The 16,875-nt window shown below is 39.4% G+C and overlaps 1 protein-coding gene and 1 pseudogene across 2 annotated transcripts in view; one reads left to right on the top strand and one right to left on the bottom strand.

The window, feature by feature from the left end:
* Window positions 1-16,875, top strand: part of DOCK3 (dedicator of cytokinesis 3) — a 331,413-nt gene that overhangs the window by 89,938 nt on the left and 224,600 nt on the right. The window lies entirely within an intron of this gene.
* On the bottom strand, window positions 1,717-2,462 carry LOC308433832 (phosphoglycerate mutase 1-like; annotated as a pseudogene). Its single transcript has one exon. The product of its transcript is annotated as a phosphoglycerate mutase 1-like (transcript).

Below are 16,875 nucleotides of genomic sequence, written 5' to 3'. Positions count from 1 at the left end.
GTAATTATTAGAGGTTTCAGAGAAAGTCTGACTTGGTTCAGAGTTTAAAATATATTATTGACAAGTTTTAAAAAAAATATGTTTTCATTATTATATAGACTCCTAAGCTCTAAAATTTTAAAGCCGTTTTCTGGATAAATACCTTTAACTATACATTTTGTCAAAGCAGCTATGCATGTTGTGTTTTTATAAGTACATTAGATACAGCTTTGAGACTAATCACATATAGACTAAATATTAGAGATAAATTTGTCATTTCACTATTACATGGCAAAGTGAAGGAAACTTGTAAAGTCTTTTATTTATAGAGATTAAAAAATATTTAAAGGTATACCTAATAGAAAACATGTATACAAAATGGATACATTAAAGCACACATTCGAAAATCAAAAATAATTTTTTGTTTTGTTTTTGAAGTGGTCTCCCTGTGTAGTCCTCCTTGGCCTGGAACTTGTTATGTAAACCAGGCTGGTCTCAAACTCAGAGACTTACCTGCCTCTACCTCCAGAGTGCTAGAATTAAAGGCATACACAACCACGATTTAGTCTTTTTATAGGATTTCTGAGTGTACGAGTGAGTGGTCTCTGATTCCATGCCTAACTTAGACTCTTTTTCTTCTGTTTGTTTTATCAAATTCTGGTGAGTTTTTGTTCTATCTTATTATATTATATTATATTTTATTACTATTCCTTAAAGTCTGTTTGTGTCTTAATGAAAGATAGAACAGAGAGGGTATGGCTCTGAATGGGTACTGAGGTGGGGAGAAACTGGAAACTAATTAAGATATGTGAGTGAAAAAAATCTATTTTTTTTGTATTGCACATCACTCCTTTATTATACTGATCTGGAAAGAGATTTAGTTATTATGCCCAAACGAGTTCTGAACCCACATAGTAGGGTCAAGCAGCTGGAACATGATTCAGACAGTGAAAGACAAAAACATGGACGTGATCAAGGGGCTCTTCACCTCTACAAAACAAGGCAAAGGGATTCAAACACAGCAAGAGGTACAAGGAGTTCCTCCCATTTGATATGAGGAATGGCTTATTTTCTGGTGACCACATAGGACTGTATCAACTGCCACTAGCAACCTCAAGAGTTGCTTTTGTGTGCTGATATATGTATATATACTTTTCTTATGTAAAAGTAAATGTAATACATAGACTTGACAAGATTGATCCCAACTTTCTAGGGCCAGCAGCTCTTTTAGGGTCAGAGAGAAAGTGGGGTCTTTCAAATCACCATGAGGTTACTTTCATTCTCCACTGGAATGACTATTACCTAATTAGGTAACCCCAGTTACCTAATTGTGGGAAGAATGAAGAACAGGTTCCAGGGACAAAACTGGACTGCAGCTTCTCATTGGTCATACCACAGTGCAGTTCCTTCCTGACATCCTCCTAAGCAGACCCTTAGTAAACAAAGAACTAAGAAAAACTATAATTACTATTTCTCAACTCTCCTGGTACAGGAAGCCGTCCCTGGATGTGGACCAAGAACCTGCACCCCAGAGGTGTTATTCTGACTAGATTCTATGAAGGGAGTGGGTGCAGGAGATAAAATACTAAAATGAAAATGGGAGCCACAGGTCCCCATCTGCAGCTACAACTTAAACTTAAGATTCTAAAGATGTAGTCAGTGTGGCAGGTGCTGGGGAGGGTGCAGGAGGCAGGAACAGGCAGGGAGGGTGTAGGGTAGGAGTCTGCCTCCTTGCCTTTACTTCTTCACTTTGCCCTGAGCAGCCACAGCCTCCATAGTTTTACTCACGATCTCCTCATCTCCCAGGAACTGCATGGGCTTCATGGGCTTCAAGTTCTTGTCCAATTCATAGACAATGGGAATGCCCATTGGCAGGTTCAGCTCCATGATAGCCTCTTCTGAAAGACCCTCCAGATGCTTGACATGCCCGGAAGGCTGTTGCCATGGGCAGCAATCAAGACCCTTTCCCCCTCTTTGATCTGGGGGACAATTTCTTCATTCCAGAAGGGCAGCGCTCTGGCAATAGTGTTCTTCAGGCTCTCACAGGAGGGCAGCTGGTCCTCAGTAAGGTCTGCGTACCTGCGATCCTTGCTGATGTTGCTGTAGAAGGGATGATCAGGCTCCATTGGAGGTGGCGGGACATCGTAAGATTGTCTCCAGATCTTTACCTGTGCCTCACCATGCTTAGCAGCAGTTTCTTCTTTGTTGAGACCTGTTAGACCCCCATAGAGTCGCTCATTGAGGCGCCACGTCCTGACCACTGGCAACCACATCTGGTCAATGGCATCCAGAACTGTCCAGAAGGTTCGGATTGCTCTCTTTTGAACAGAGGTGAAACAGATGTCAAACTCATAGCCAGCATCTCGCAACGCCTCCTCATGGCCCGCCGGGCTCAAGTCAGTGTCATACCAGCCGCTGAAGCGGTTCTCCAGGTTCCAGGTGCTCTTGCCATGCCTGATCAGCACCAGCTTGTAGGCAGCCATGATGACGGACAGAGGATGCCGCGGCAACTGAGGATCTCTGAGATTCTCCTTGCAGCACCGCCCCCCCCCCAGCCGCGCCAGCCAAAAATCTATTTTCAATAAAACAAATTTAAAATAAAACATTTAAAAATACATTTATCCAACAACACAATTATAAGAAAAAAGAGATGCGAAATAAATACACTAAATTTTATCATTTATTGTATTACATGTTAAAGGTAATTTTAAAGGTATTTGTTGTTTTGTCTTACTTTATAAAGTTATTTTATTTTTCAAAATTTATTTTAAAATGTAAAATTTAGTTCTGTTTAATTTTCACTAAGGAAACTTTTGACTGGAGAATGAATAAGCATCAGGGTACTGTGGTCATTTAATGTTGAGTTGTGAAGATAAAATACTTAGTGAAATTATGAAGTAGAATGTAATGTAAGATGTTACTTGTGCTATGTTTAAAGTGTGAAAACCAAGAGGGAAAATACTGATACCAACCAAATAATGATAATAACAGCTGTCCATCTGCTCCAGTGTCTGGGATACAAAGTACGGAGGTGGGAAAACCCAGATCCTTGGAGCTGGAAGAATGAATGAGTCTTGAGACACTGAAGCACAAATATTTGAGAAAAATAACTGGGGTGTCTTCATCTGAACCTTCTCCCCATTTTAACTTGTAAAATAAGGCTAAAGCTGGTGATTGGTCAATAGAAGGGAAGGTGGAACAGAAAAGTTTTAGAGAGGAGAAGCGGGGAGAAAAGGATGATGAGGAGGTGGAAGGAAATGGAGCTGAAGCACATGACCTGGAGAAACCTCAAGTTCTATGGGATCTCATAGCTGGGGAACAGAGTGTAGGGTAGATCTGCCCAGTCTAGGTGCGCAGCTTGTATTCATATTAATTGAGTTGTGTTTTCATTGCATGGGCTTATTTGGGTTGGAGATTTTACTCCCAGATAACAGTGCCACTTCTAGTGCTTATGAATAATGTAGCAATAAAGGCAGACTCTATTGGTGCCAAAGATAACTGGGGACTACAGCCAATTTTCAGTGGTAGAGAATTGTTTATAGGAACACATGGAAACACATTTTAAAACATATTCTAATGTCTGCAGCTGACAAAAGAGGTTATGTAATAACATTCATGTGCTCAGCCTTATGATCAGTGTTCAAAAGGTTAGATTTTGAAGTGGTAATAATTAGTAAATTATTGATCTGACTCTCAAGGCAAAATGTGTTATTGGAGAATTATAAGAATTACTGCATTATGATATAAAACACTATTACATAATTCTTTACTCCCTCCCCCCTTTTTTTCTTCGTGTGTTGGAAAGTAAACACAGAGTCCTGTGTGTGATAAATAAGCACTCTATTGCTGAGCCACATCTAGAATCTCTGACTTTCTTTTATCTTTAATTCTTTTTTTAACTTTATTTTAAAAAACAAAAATAAATGTACAAATTTTCACCATTTTTGCATAAAAGTATACGAATACATTTTTAAGGTCTTTAAGGTAATTAAGTATTTGTGGGTATATATACATACACATATGTATGTATATATATATAACAACAATATAGGAAAAGAGGCTATTAATTTGAGAGGATAGGAGAGAGACTAGGAGCGATACAGTTCTATTTTAATTAAAATATATTCTTTTTTGTTCTTGTTGAACTTCACACAGTCTGTGACTTGTTTCTGGGGTGTTCAGAGCTTTCTGGGGTTAGTATCCCATTATCAGTGACTGTATATTATGTCTGTTCTTTTGTGACTGGGTGATCTCACTCAGGATGATATTCTCAGGATGCATCCATTTTTTTAAAGAATTTCTCTCTCTTTCTTTTTACAGTCCAGTTCTTATCCCCCTCCTGGTGTGCTCATCAACAGTTCCTCATTTCATTTCTCCTCCTCCCTGTCTCCAAAACTTGTCCCTCCTAGCACCTTTCCCAAGTTGCCAGGTCTCTCTCCCCACTCTCTGGGGCCTCAAGTGTCTCAAGGGTTAGGTGCATCTTCTCTCATTGAGGCCAGACCAGGCAGTTCTCTGCTGTATATGTGTTGGCCTTGGATCAGCTCCTGTATGCTGCCTGGTTGGTGGCTCAGTGTCTGAGGGATCTTGGGGATCCAGGTTAGTTGAGACTGCTGGTCACCCTCCTCTTCCTCAGCTTCTTCCAGCCTTTCTCTGATTCAGCCACAGGGGTCTCCAACTTCAGTCCAGTTGTTGGGTTTAAATATCTGCATCTTTCTCAGTCAGCTGCTGGTTGGGCCTCTCAGAGGGCAGCCATGTTAGGCTCCTGTCTGTAAGCACACTACAGCATCAGTAAAATAGTGTCAGACCTTGGAGCCTCCCCTTGAGCTGGATCCCAAGTTGGGCCAGTGACTGGACCTCCTTTCCCTCAGTCTCTTCTCCATTTTTGTCCCTGCAGTTCTTTTAAACAGGAACAATTCTGGGTCAGAGTTTTTGACTGTGGGATGGCAACCCCATCCCTGCACTTGATGCCCGTTGTCTTCCTACTGGAGGTAGAAAGTTCCCTCTACAATTTCCCTCTCCCCACTGTTGTGCATTTCATATAAGATCCCTCCCTTTGGGTCCTGAGAATCTCTTACCTCCCAAGTCTCTGGTACAATCTAGAGCTCCCCTCCCCCACTTCCTACCCTCTGAGGTTGCTTATTTCCATTTATTCTGCTGGCCCTCAGGGCTTCTCTCCTGCCCCCCAATACCTGATCATATTCCCTTTCTCTCTCTGTCTCTCTCTGTCTCTCTCTGTCTCTCTCTGTCTCTGTCTCTCTCTCTGTCTGTCTCTCTGTCTGTCTCTGTCTCTGTCTCTGTCTCTCTCTCTCTCTCTCTCTCTCTCTCCCTCCTGTCCCACCTAGGTGCCTCCCTCTCTCTGCCTCCAGTGATTGCTTTCTTCTCCCTCCCAAGTCAGATTGAGGCATCCTCACTTGGGCCCTTCTGCTTGTTAATCTTTAGTTCTGTGGATTGTATCCTGGGTATTCTGTATATTTTTGGCTAATATCCACTTACTAGTGAGTACATATCATAAATGCCCTTTTGGTCTGTGTTACCTAACTTAGGATGCTATTTTCTAGTTCTATCCATTTGCCTGTAAAACTCAGGATACCCAGGATACAATCCACAGAATTCAAAAAGGTTTAATAAGCATAAGGGCCCAAGTGAGGATGCTTCATTCCCACTGGAGGGAAAAGAAAGCAATCACAGGGGTAGGGACCCTTCTTCCTCCTCTTCCTCCTCCTCTACTTCTGCTTCTTCCTTATTTTTCTTCTTCTCCTTCTGCCTCCTTCTCTGCTGTTCTGCTTCTCTTCCTGCTTCTCCTTCTGCTCCTCCGGTTGCTCTTCTTGTTCCTTGTCCTTGTCTTTCTCCTCCATCTTTTGCTTCTCTTGCTGCTTCTGCTTCTGCTGCTTCTGTTCCTTCCCATTCTTCTTTTTGTTTTTTCTAGACAGGGCTTCTTTGGGTAGTCTGGACCTCAATGAAATCTGCCTGCTTCTGTCTCCCAAGTGCTGGGATTAAAAATGTACCCCATCTGCCACCCACCATCATTTCCTGGCTCTTTCTTCTTATTTAAAGCCCCCCCCCCCCCGTGTGTGTGTACAGAAGAAAAAGCATGCAGGTTTATTTTATGATCCCAAGAGCATCATGGAAGAAACAAACAAAGCAGCAATGAGATCTGATAGCTCGTTATACTATTTTAATAGAGGAAAATAAAGGGCAGAGAGCTACTTCTAGAAGAATAAATGGCTTTTTTTAGGGGTGGTGATGGAGAGACATATATGAAAACATAAATGACAAATTACTGGAAAGCCATAAATAGGCTTTGAGCATAGTTGGGAGACCTGATAGTTTGCAGAAATGTTTATTCTGTGTATTGTGTCAGCTTCGCCTGGTCTCTTATGATGCATCAATTTTAGATTGAATCTTTTCTTTTTGAAAAAACTTATTTTTTACTAAAAGGTTGGGTTTTTGTTTGGGGTTTTTTAAAGCAATCATTGTGTATCAGAACGGCTGAGTATTATAATTTCTTGTTTTATATGACTTGTGGAATTATATAAATGGAATGTAACAAATTTTTCAGAATAGAAATATATCTAGGCCGAGGAGATTATGTAGTGGGTAAAAATACTTACTATGCAAACATGAGGACCTAAGTCAAATATTCAGAATCTGTGTCAAATCTGGATATATAGCATCATCATCTGTAATTCCAGTGCTTCTTTAGGTAGATGAAAGATGGAGACAGGAGAATCACTGGGAGCTTGTGGGTCAACTCGCATGTGTTAGAGTTTCTAAAGGAACAGAATGATCTGATGAAAAGATGTAATTTATTAGAGTGGCTTTGTGGTTCAGGCAGTCCAATGATTGCTATTTCTTGTGGGAAAGGCAAATAATCTAGTAGTTGTTCAGTCCACAAGACTGGGCGTCTCACTGGGTAGTGGTGCTAGTGCATGTCTTTATTTCCAACACTTGGGAGGCAGAAGTAGGAGGATTTCTGGTCAGTATAGACCAGCCTGGTCTCTGTATCAAGTTTCAGGACAGCCAGACTTACACAAAGAAACATTATCTCAGTCAGAAAAAACAAAACAAAACAAAAACCCCAAATCAATGAAACAAACAAAAGACTGGAGACCTGGTGCTAGAGACCTGGCAAATTTCTAGAGACCTACTACCAGTCTTCAGTCTGTTAGAATCCTGAAGAACTGTATTCTGATATAAGCAAAGGAATACCAAAGCAAGAAGGTACTTGACAGCAAGAGTGAGGGCAAGCAGACAAGAAAGCTTCCCCTTTCCATGTTCTTTTATGTGGGCTGCCACCAGAAACTGGCAGATTTAGGGTGAGCTTTCCTATCTCAAATGAACTAGCCAAGAAAATCTTTCAGATGCATGCTCAGCTACTTGGATTTTAGTTGACTGAAGATGTAGTCAAGTTAGCAACCAAGATTAGTTATCACAGGGTTAGAAAACCATCAAAGAGACCTAGTATCAAACATGGAGAGAGAAGTTGAAGACACACTCTCTCTCTCTCTCTCTCTCTCTCTCTCTCTCTCTCTCTCTCTCTCTCTCTCTCTCTCTCTCTCTCGTGTGTGTGTGTGTGTGTGTGTGTGTGTGTGTGTGTGTGTGTGTGTGTGTATAATGAATGATGAAAAAATAGGAAAGGGGGTTCTGTTGCTTCCTATCCTGTATGATTAGATCCTTTCCTTCTACTGTCTCCCTTCTGTTTGTATATTTGCATGTGTATTTTAAAAGCAAATGAATTATTCTTTTTTTTTACAGTCCAGATTTCATCCCCCTCCAGTTCTACCCTCTGACAGTTCCACATCCCATACCTTCTCCCCCTTCCCCCCGTCTTTATGAGGATGTCCCCCAACCCCACCCCAGGTTTTCTTTTAATCTCATGTGTACTAAGTTATACATTTTCTGCATTTTAGGCATGAGCACACACACAAAAAACACACATATTGTACATACACAAAGGGCACACTGTGTGTGCATGTGTCTCTGTGTTAAAAAATTTTAGCTGAGTGTTTTTGCTATTTTGAACTTTTCATTTTCAAGATTTCTATTTCTTTCCTTGTTTGAGACCCCAATGTCTTTTTTCAAGTTTTCATATCTTGCACTATGCTTTGTCATTCCATTATTTTTCTGTGTTTTCTTATGATTGATAGGTAGGACAGGTATTAGCCATAGATCATTGTTTAAGATACATTTCCTATTTAATTAAGGTATCCAGTTATGCAGTACAAAATTGTTGAGTCTGTAATTAAGTACAGTGAGCCTTTTGGACTAAGTCTGCTTTATTTCTGTTGTTAAAATCACCAAAAGCTTAATTTAAAAGTTTATTTACAAGGATTGATTCAGTGAGTAAGAGTGACCTGAGGTCAAATCCCCAGCATCTAGTGAAGATCCAGTGTGGTCAGGTGAGGTCCTCCTCCCCATACTGCAGTAGATAGAGATAGTGGGTGCTTGCTTGGGTTTGCTGGCTTCAAGCCTAGATACAGAGAGTGAAAGCAGGACACCTAACATCCTCCTCTGGCCTCCATCCTGTTTGACACCACACAAACATGTGGTAATATACTCTGCACTTATGCACATTACACTTGTTAACTAAATGAGAAAAACTATAATATCAAATTTATTTTGAGTGTCTGGAGTTCTATAATCTTCTTTTGAGGGTTCTTCCTATTGTCTAGGGAAGACAGTGTAGGAATAAGTTTGTAGTAATACCTGGCCTTAAGAAAAAAAAAACGAATATTTATACACTGTCCTTCTTTAAGTCTTGTGTTTACAGATCTTACTGTGACTGACAGCTGCAATTTGCTCAAGCTTTCTGGCCTTTACTTTTGTATTTCTCTAATATCTATGTCTGATGAACAGCCAGATTTGCTTAGTTGAAAGCCACAGTACAGCTTCTGTCTAGTCCTGTACCTCCTCTTTGTGTAGTAATCCTTATCTTGGACAAAATAACCTGTAGTCTTTTCTTTTGGTCTTTAACCTTCTTTATCAAAAATACATTTTGTATCTATAACTTTCTACATGCATGCTTTTAGGTCTAAAAATTTAAAGCTCCTCCCACACCGTGTGTGTGTGTGTGTGTGTGTGTGTGTGTGTGTATGTGTTGCAAGTACTAGAAGAGGGTGTCTGATCCCTTGGAGTTGTTGTAAGTTGTCCAGTGTGGGTGCTGAGCAATGAACTCTGGTCCTCTTCAAGGAGAACAGGCACATCAATATTCAAGCCATTCCATAGCCTTCTGTATCTTCTTGCATTTAATAGTTTCTCGCTGTCTTTTAGAAAACAGTATCTTTTTTTAAAACAAAAAAAGTATTTCAGAGAAAATACAGGAAGGTGTAGCTAAAATACAAGCAAAATGTGTTTACTGTCCTTTATGTTGTTTGTTTGTTTGTTTTGCCAATGGCAGGAAAATGGTGTAATAACTCTATCCCCATTATATATCTGTTTCCTTCTCTTGGCTTGCTGTGTAATGCTGCATATATAAATGTTCGAACACAAAGACAGTTTATTCTCCTAATTAACATTCAACAAAGCTGAGCAGGCAGCAGCAGCTTGGTTTAGAAATGACAGTTTTTTTTTTTTTGGTAATCTCTAATTGGCTAAAATTAGAACATTGGGCAACCTGTTTTTTATAAGAAGGAAATTCAGGCACATAGGTTCCTGTACCTTTATTTCATAATTGAAAGTTTAAAAATTATACTAAAGTTTTTATATTCACATATATACATATATACATTTTAATTAGACATATCAAGAATGATATTTTTAACTTGGAATAAATTAAAAAGTATAAAATGTAGCAACATAGGTTTTTTTACAGTTATTTCAAGGAGTGGCAGATTGAGTTTCTTGTTCTATGCTGTTTTAGATATAGAATGACACATAAAAACAATTACCACAGACACACATCACACATTACCTTCACCAGAATATATTCATAGTAAAAACAAAATAGGAAGTCTACTTACAACAGTATTGAAAAGTTGTATCTGTACTATCTTCAAGATATCAGAAAGGTCTAGTTAGTGAAAGCAAAAACAATAAAGAGGTGAAGCTTGTTTTGTATGCTTACTAATTTGTACCTTTTCCTCTACAAAGAGTAAAATACTGAATGACTAGCTAAGCTAACTTTAAGTTTTCTCAAAGCCTCAGCTAGCTTGGAGTACAAGGCAGTATTTACCTTCTGTAAATGCCCTCTCTAATCTTGTCAGAGCCGACAGGTTTTTATAACACAGTTTTCTTGGGAGGGGACTCTCAGCCTGCATCTGTTATGGCATTATAATCCTAAGCAAGGGGGCGGCTGTTGGGGGTTTGAGCAAGTATCTGCATACCTCCTTGCTTCCTTCCAGGTCCTCTGTTTTACCTCAAAATGCAAGAAAGTTGATTAAGTATGGATCATTCTAACTTTTAGCCAAATTTCACTATCACACATCTTTTATTGGAGGTAGAACAGTGTTACAGTGAAATATTAGATCTCAGTGGAGTGAAGTGATAAGATGTGCCTTAGCCCAAGGGCACACTGCCATTACTACCCATGAAAAACATCCAGCATTATGTTTCATGCCTGAGTCTCCTGGCACTGCACTGCTTTTGGGCTGGGAGCTTCAGCTCCCTTTGTGTACAAACAACAATAAGCTCCTAGCCAGTTCCCCTCCCCCATGTCTCATCCCTACCATTCCTGTGAGCCTTGGTGGGGGGAGGGTGATAGGAGGTAAAAGGCAAAAGGACAGAAAGAAGTGACTGAAAGAAGGCACATTTGTTAGACAATGAGAGAGAGAGAGAGAGAGAGAGAGAGAGAGAGAGAGAGAGAGAGAGAGAGAGAGAGAGAGAGAGAGAGAGAGAGAGAAGAGAAGGAAAATATTCTCAGCTTCTTGGAAGTAATTATGTTTTTTTTTAAAATTGGTTATTTTATATATTTATATTTTAAATTTTGTCCCCCTTCCTGGTTTATCCTCTGCAACCCTACATCCCCTTTCCCCTCCCCTTTGCCTCTATGAGGGTGCTCCTCCCCAACTTTCCCAATCCTGCCTCATCCCTCTACCATCCCTCTATGAGGGGGCATCAAGCTTCCATAAAACCAAGGGCCTCCCTTCCTATTGATGCCAGATAAGGCCATCCTCTGCTACATATGTAGCTGGAGCCATAAATCCCTCCATGTCTACTCTTTGGTTGGTGATTTAGTCCCTGGGAACTTTGGGTTATCAGGTTATCCTATGGGGTTGCAATATCCTTCAGCTCCTTCAGTCCTTTCCCTAGCTCTTCCATTGGCGTCCCTGGGCTCAGTCCTATGTTGACTGTGAGTATCTGCATCTGTATTAGTCAGGTGCTAGCAGAGCCTCTCAGGGGAAAGCCATATCAGGTTCCTGTCAGTAAGCTCTTCTTGGCATCAGCAATAGCATCGAGGTTTGGTGTCTGCAGATGGGGTGGATGGCTAGGTGGGGCAGTCTCTGAATGGTCTTTCCTTCAGACTCTGCTCCACTGTTTTCTTTAGACTGGAACAATTCTGGGTTAAAATTTTTGAGATGGGTGGGTGGCCCCATCCCTCAACTGGGGACCATGTATGCCTATTGACTAGAAGTAGTCTGTATAGGTTCTCTCTACCCCTTGTTGGGTATTTTGATTAATGTCATCCCAGTTGGGTCCTGGAAGCATTTTGCTTTCTAGTGTCTGGGACTTTCTACTGGCTACCTCCCAGTTGCCCATCCCCCACTTAATTTCTTGAGCCTCTGTACTTCTGACCCTTCCCATACCTGATCCTGTCTCTTCTTCCACCCCCTCTCTCCCTACCTCCTAGCTCTCCCTCTACCTCCTGTGATTATTTTGTTCTACCTTCTAAGTAGGATTGAAGCATCCATAATTTGGTCTTCCTTCTTAAACCTCATATGGTTGGTGGGTTGTATTAAGCAATCCCATTAAAATCTGGAACAAGACAAGGTTGCTCACTCTTTCCCTATCTGTTCAATTTAGTACTCGAACTTCTAACCAAAGCAATTAGACAAAAAAAAAGGGATACAAATTGGAAAGGAAGAAGTCAAGATATCACTATTTGCAGATGATGTAATAGTATACATAAGCAACTTCCAGATTTTCACCAAAGAACTCCTATAGCTGATAATTTCAGCAAAGTGGCTGTCTATAAAATTAACTCAAACAAATCAGTAGCCTTCCTCTACTCAAAGGATCAACAGGCTGAGAAAGAAATTTGGGAAACAACACCAATTCACAATAGTCACAAATAATATAAAATACCTTGGTGTGACCCTAACCAAGCAAGTGAAAGATCTGTATGACAAGAACTTCAAGTCTCTGAAGAAAGAAATTGAAGAAAACCTCAGAAGATGGAAAGATCTCCCATGCTCATGGATTGGCAGGATTAATGTAGTAAAAATGGCCATCTTGCTGAAAGCAATCTACAGATTCAATGCAGTTCCCATCAAAATTCCAACTCATGTCTTTCTATCAGTGTCCAACACAGATAGAAAAAAGCAATTCTCACAGCTAAAAGCACTAGAACAAAAGGAAGCAAGATACACCCAAGAGGAGTAGATGGCAAAAAATAATCAAACTTAGGGCAGAAATAGACCAAATAGAAACAAAATGAAACATTGAAAGAATCAACAAAACCAAGAGCTGGTACTTTGAGAAAAATCAACCAGATTAGGGCAAAGAGAGAGTATACAAATTAACAAAATCAGAAAGGAAAGTGGAGATATAACAACTGAAACTGAGGAAATTCAAGAAATCATCAGATCCTATTACAAAAGCCTATACCCCACAAAGTTGGAAAATCTGGAGGAAATGGATGAATTCCTAGACAGATACAAGGTCCTAAAGTTAAACCAGGACCAGGTAAACCATCTAAATAATCCCATACCACCTAAAGAAATAGAAGAAGTCATCAAAAGCCTCCCAACCAAAAAAAGCCCAGGCCCAGACAGGTTCAGTGCAGAATTTTATCAGATATTTATTGCGGATATAACACCAATACTCTCCAAACTATTCCACAAGATAGAATTAGATGGAATACTACCTAACTCATTTTTTGAAGATACAATAACCCTCATTCCTAAACCACACAAAGACCCTACAAGGAAACAGAACTTCAGACCAATCTCACTTATGAACATTGATGCAAAAATACTCAACAAAATACTTGCAAACCGAATCCAAGAACACCTCAAAACAATCATTCACCATGACCAAGTAGGCTTCATCCCTGGGATGCAGGGATGGTTTAATATACTGATATCCATCAATGTAATCCATCATATAAACAAACTCAAAGAAAAAAAATCACATGATCAACTCACTAGATGCTGAGAAAGCATTTGACAAAATTCAACACCCCTTCATGTTAAAAGTCCTGGAAAGAACAGGAATCCAAGGTCCATACCTAAACATAATAAAAGCAATATACAGCAAACCAACAGCCAACATCAAACTTAACGGTGGGAAGCTTGAAGCAATCCCACTAAAATCAGGGACTCGACAAGGCTGTCCACTCTCCCCCTACCTATTCAACATAGTACTGGAAGTCCTGGCTGGAGCAATTAGACAGCAAAAGGAAATCAAAGGGATACAAATCAGAAAGGAAGAAGTAAAGACATCACTCTTTGCAGATGACATGATAGTGTACTTAAGTGACCCCACAAATTCCACCAGAGAACTTCTACAGCTGATAAACAAGTTCAACAAAGTGGCTAGATATAAAATTAACTCAAACAAATCAGCAGCCTTTCTATATTCAAAGGACAAACATGTGGAGAAAGAAATTAGGGAAAAGATACCCTTCACAATAGTCACAAAAACTATGAAATACCTTGGTGTGACTTTAACTAAGCAAGTGAAGGACCTGTATGACAAGAACTTCAAACCTCTAAAGAAGGAAATCTAGGAAGATCTCAGAAAATGGAAAGATCTCCCATGCTCAAAGATTGGAAGGATCAACATTTTAAAAATGGCCATCCTACCAAAAGCAATCAACAGATTCAATGCAATCTCCATCAAAATTCCAACCCAGTTCTTTATTGAGTTGGAAAGATCAATGTGCAATTTCATATGGAATAACAAAAGACCTAGAATAGCGAAATCCATCCTCAACAACAAGAAAACATCTGCGGGAATCACCATCCCTGACCTCAAGCTATATTACAAGGCAATTGTGCTGAAAACTGCATGGTACTGGTACAGAAATAGGCACATGGATCAATGCAATAGAATAGAAGATCCAGGAATGAGCCCTCACGTATATGGCCACCTGATTTTTGACAAAGGAGCTGTAAACTTTCAATGGAAAAAGGACAGCCTATTCAACAAATGGTGTTGGTCCAATTGGCACTCAGCATGCCAAAGAATGAAAATAGATCCTTTCTTATCTCCTTGTACAAAGCTCAAGTGTATGTGGATCAAAGATCTCCACATTAAACCAGATACACTGAAACAATTAGATGAGAAAGTAGGCAAAACCTTAGAACACAGGCACAGGATAAAATTTTCTGAACAAAACACTAATGGCTCAAGCTCTAAGGTCAAAGATTAACAAATGGGACTTAATGAGATCGCAAAGTTTCTGTAAGGCTAAGGACATTGTCAAGAAAACAAAACATCAGCCAACAGAATGGGAAAAGATCTTTACCAACCCCACATCAGATAGAGGCCTAATATCCAAGGTATACAAAGAACTCAGAAAGCTAGACACCAGAGAATCAAACAATCCTATTAAAAAATGGGGTACAGAGCTAAGCAAAACGTTCTCAATTGAGGAATATCGAATGGCTGAGAAACATCTAAGAAAGTGCTCCACATCCTTAGCCATCAGGGAAATACAAATCAAAACAACCCTGAGATTCCACCTCACACCAGTCAGATTGGCCAAGATCCAAAACTCAGATGACAGCAGATGCTGGCCAGGTTGTGGAGAAAGAGGAACAGTTCTCCACTGTTGGTGGAGTTGTTAACTGATACAACCACTCTGGAAATCAGTCTGGCGATTCCTCAGAAAATTGGACATAGTACTACCTGAAGATCCAACTATTCTACTTCTGGGCATATACCCCAGAGACACTCCAATATACAACAAGGATACATGCACCACAATGTTCATAGCAGCTCTATATATAATAGCCAGAAGCTGGAAAGAACCCCGATGTCCTTCAGTAGATGAATGGATACAAAAAATGTGGTACATTTTCACAATGGAGTACTACTCAGCTGTCAGAAAGAATGACTTAACCAAAGTCTTAAGAAAATGGTTGTATCTAGAGAATATCATCCTGAGTGAGATAACCCAGTCACAAAAGAACAGACATAATATGCAGTCACTGATAGTGGGATGCTAACCCCAGAGGCTCGGACTGCCCCAGAAATAACTCACAGACTGTGTGAAGTTAAAGAAAAAAGAAAAGAAAACAAAACTAATCATTATGCTCAATCCTTACACACCAAGAGAACGTTGACTAATTCAGGGTTACATCCTGTTTTACATGTACTTTTTACTCATTGTAACTAGTAAGACCTTAATGCAGAGTATCAAACCTTAAAAAAAAAAAAAAAAAAAAAAAAAAAAAGCCAAGCACTGACATAAATGTATTTGTATACATTTATGCAAAAATGTTTAAAAATTTTTTCTTTCATCTATGTTTTTTAAAATAAAGTTAAAAAAATAACACCCATAACTTATGAAAATGAGGCAGATAAGAGGAAGATACAATTTGCTTTATACTTAACTAGAGATAAACCGCATACTTAGAAGAGTTAATTTCCTTTTCTAAATTCTTTTAAACACCATTTTACATTAGTGTTTGTAGATATTGGTGGTCTAGTTGCCTCTTCATATTACACGTGAAGAAACTGAGATGCAAAGAAGTGACATCTATAGGGTCCCACAACTCTTTAACCACAAACCTGAAACAGACTCCTACGGATTCAATATGGATTTTTAAGGATGTGCTAAAAACAAGTTCTTTATTAATACAAGTGTATGACACAAATTCTAGACACATTTTAAAAATAAATTGCACAATAATGTTGGCATTGTACTATCAAAAAAAAAAAAAAAAAAAAAAGAAAAGAAAAAGCATTTCTCAAATTCATCTGGAGTAACAAAACCCCCAGAATAGTAATTATGTTTTTATTATTGAACTGCCACAGGATGTTTGCAGACATGATTTTACAATGTGACTTGATGCATGAACATTTGCTTATTTGACAAGTTCTAACTTAAGCTGATGACTAGATTCTTTATTTTGTCACAAGAAGCTTCAAGCAGGAGGTACTCTCTAATGATATTTAATTGCTCAGATTGTGCCTACAATTTAGAGTGGTCCTCTCAGGTTGCTCCAGAATGAGTACAAATTTTAAGAGAGTCGTTACATAAATGTTTCTTTCTGGTTGGGTTGTCACCTACTTGAGGTCTGTTTAGATTATGCAGTTTGGAGGGATTATAGTTTTTGTTTGTTTTTGTCTTGTTTTGTTTTTCTTTTCAAGACTGGGTCTCTTGTTGTTGCCCTGGCTGTTTTGAAACTCACTCTTAAACTCAGAGATCTGCCTGCCTCTGCCTTCTAAGTGCCTGGAAATAAAGGCATGCACTATCAGTGCGTAGTGGATTATAAGTGCATGTATCCTGAATCAAAGAGTTGTGTAGAGACAAACAATTGTAGCTGGAAAAAAAAAGAAAACACTTTAATGGGAGGAAATGCATTAGAGTCAAGAGAGCCTTGCTTTAGAGTGTTTTTAAATGTCAAGTCATTTTGGTCATTTGTTCTTTAGGACTTCTCTCACATTCTGTTTTATGTATTTCTATATACAACTTCATGTTGAAGGCCAGCTTTGGCACTACAGGCAGAAAGTTTGTTATTGGGGGCATGTTGAAGGCCAGCCTTGGCACTACAGGCAGAAAGTTTGTTA

Source organism: Micromys minutus (assembly GCF_963924665.1).
Source record: "Micromys minutus genome assembly, chromosome: 21".
NCBI lineage: Eukaryota > Metazoa > Chordata > Mammalia > Rodentia > Muridae > Micromys > Micromys minutus.
The sequence above is the reverse complement of the archived record's forward strand: the minus strand, read 5'-3'. Positions and strand labels throughout refer to the sequence as shown.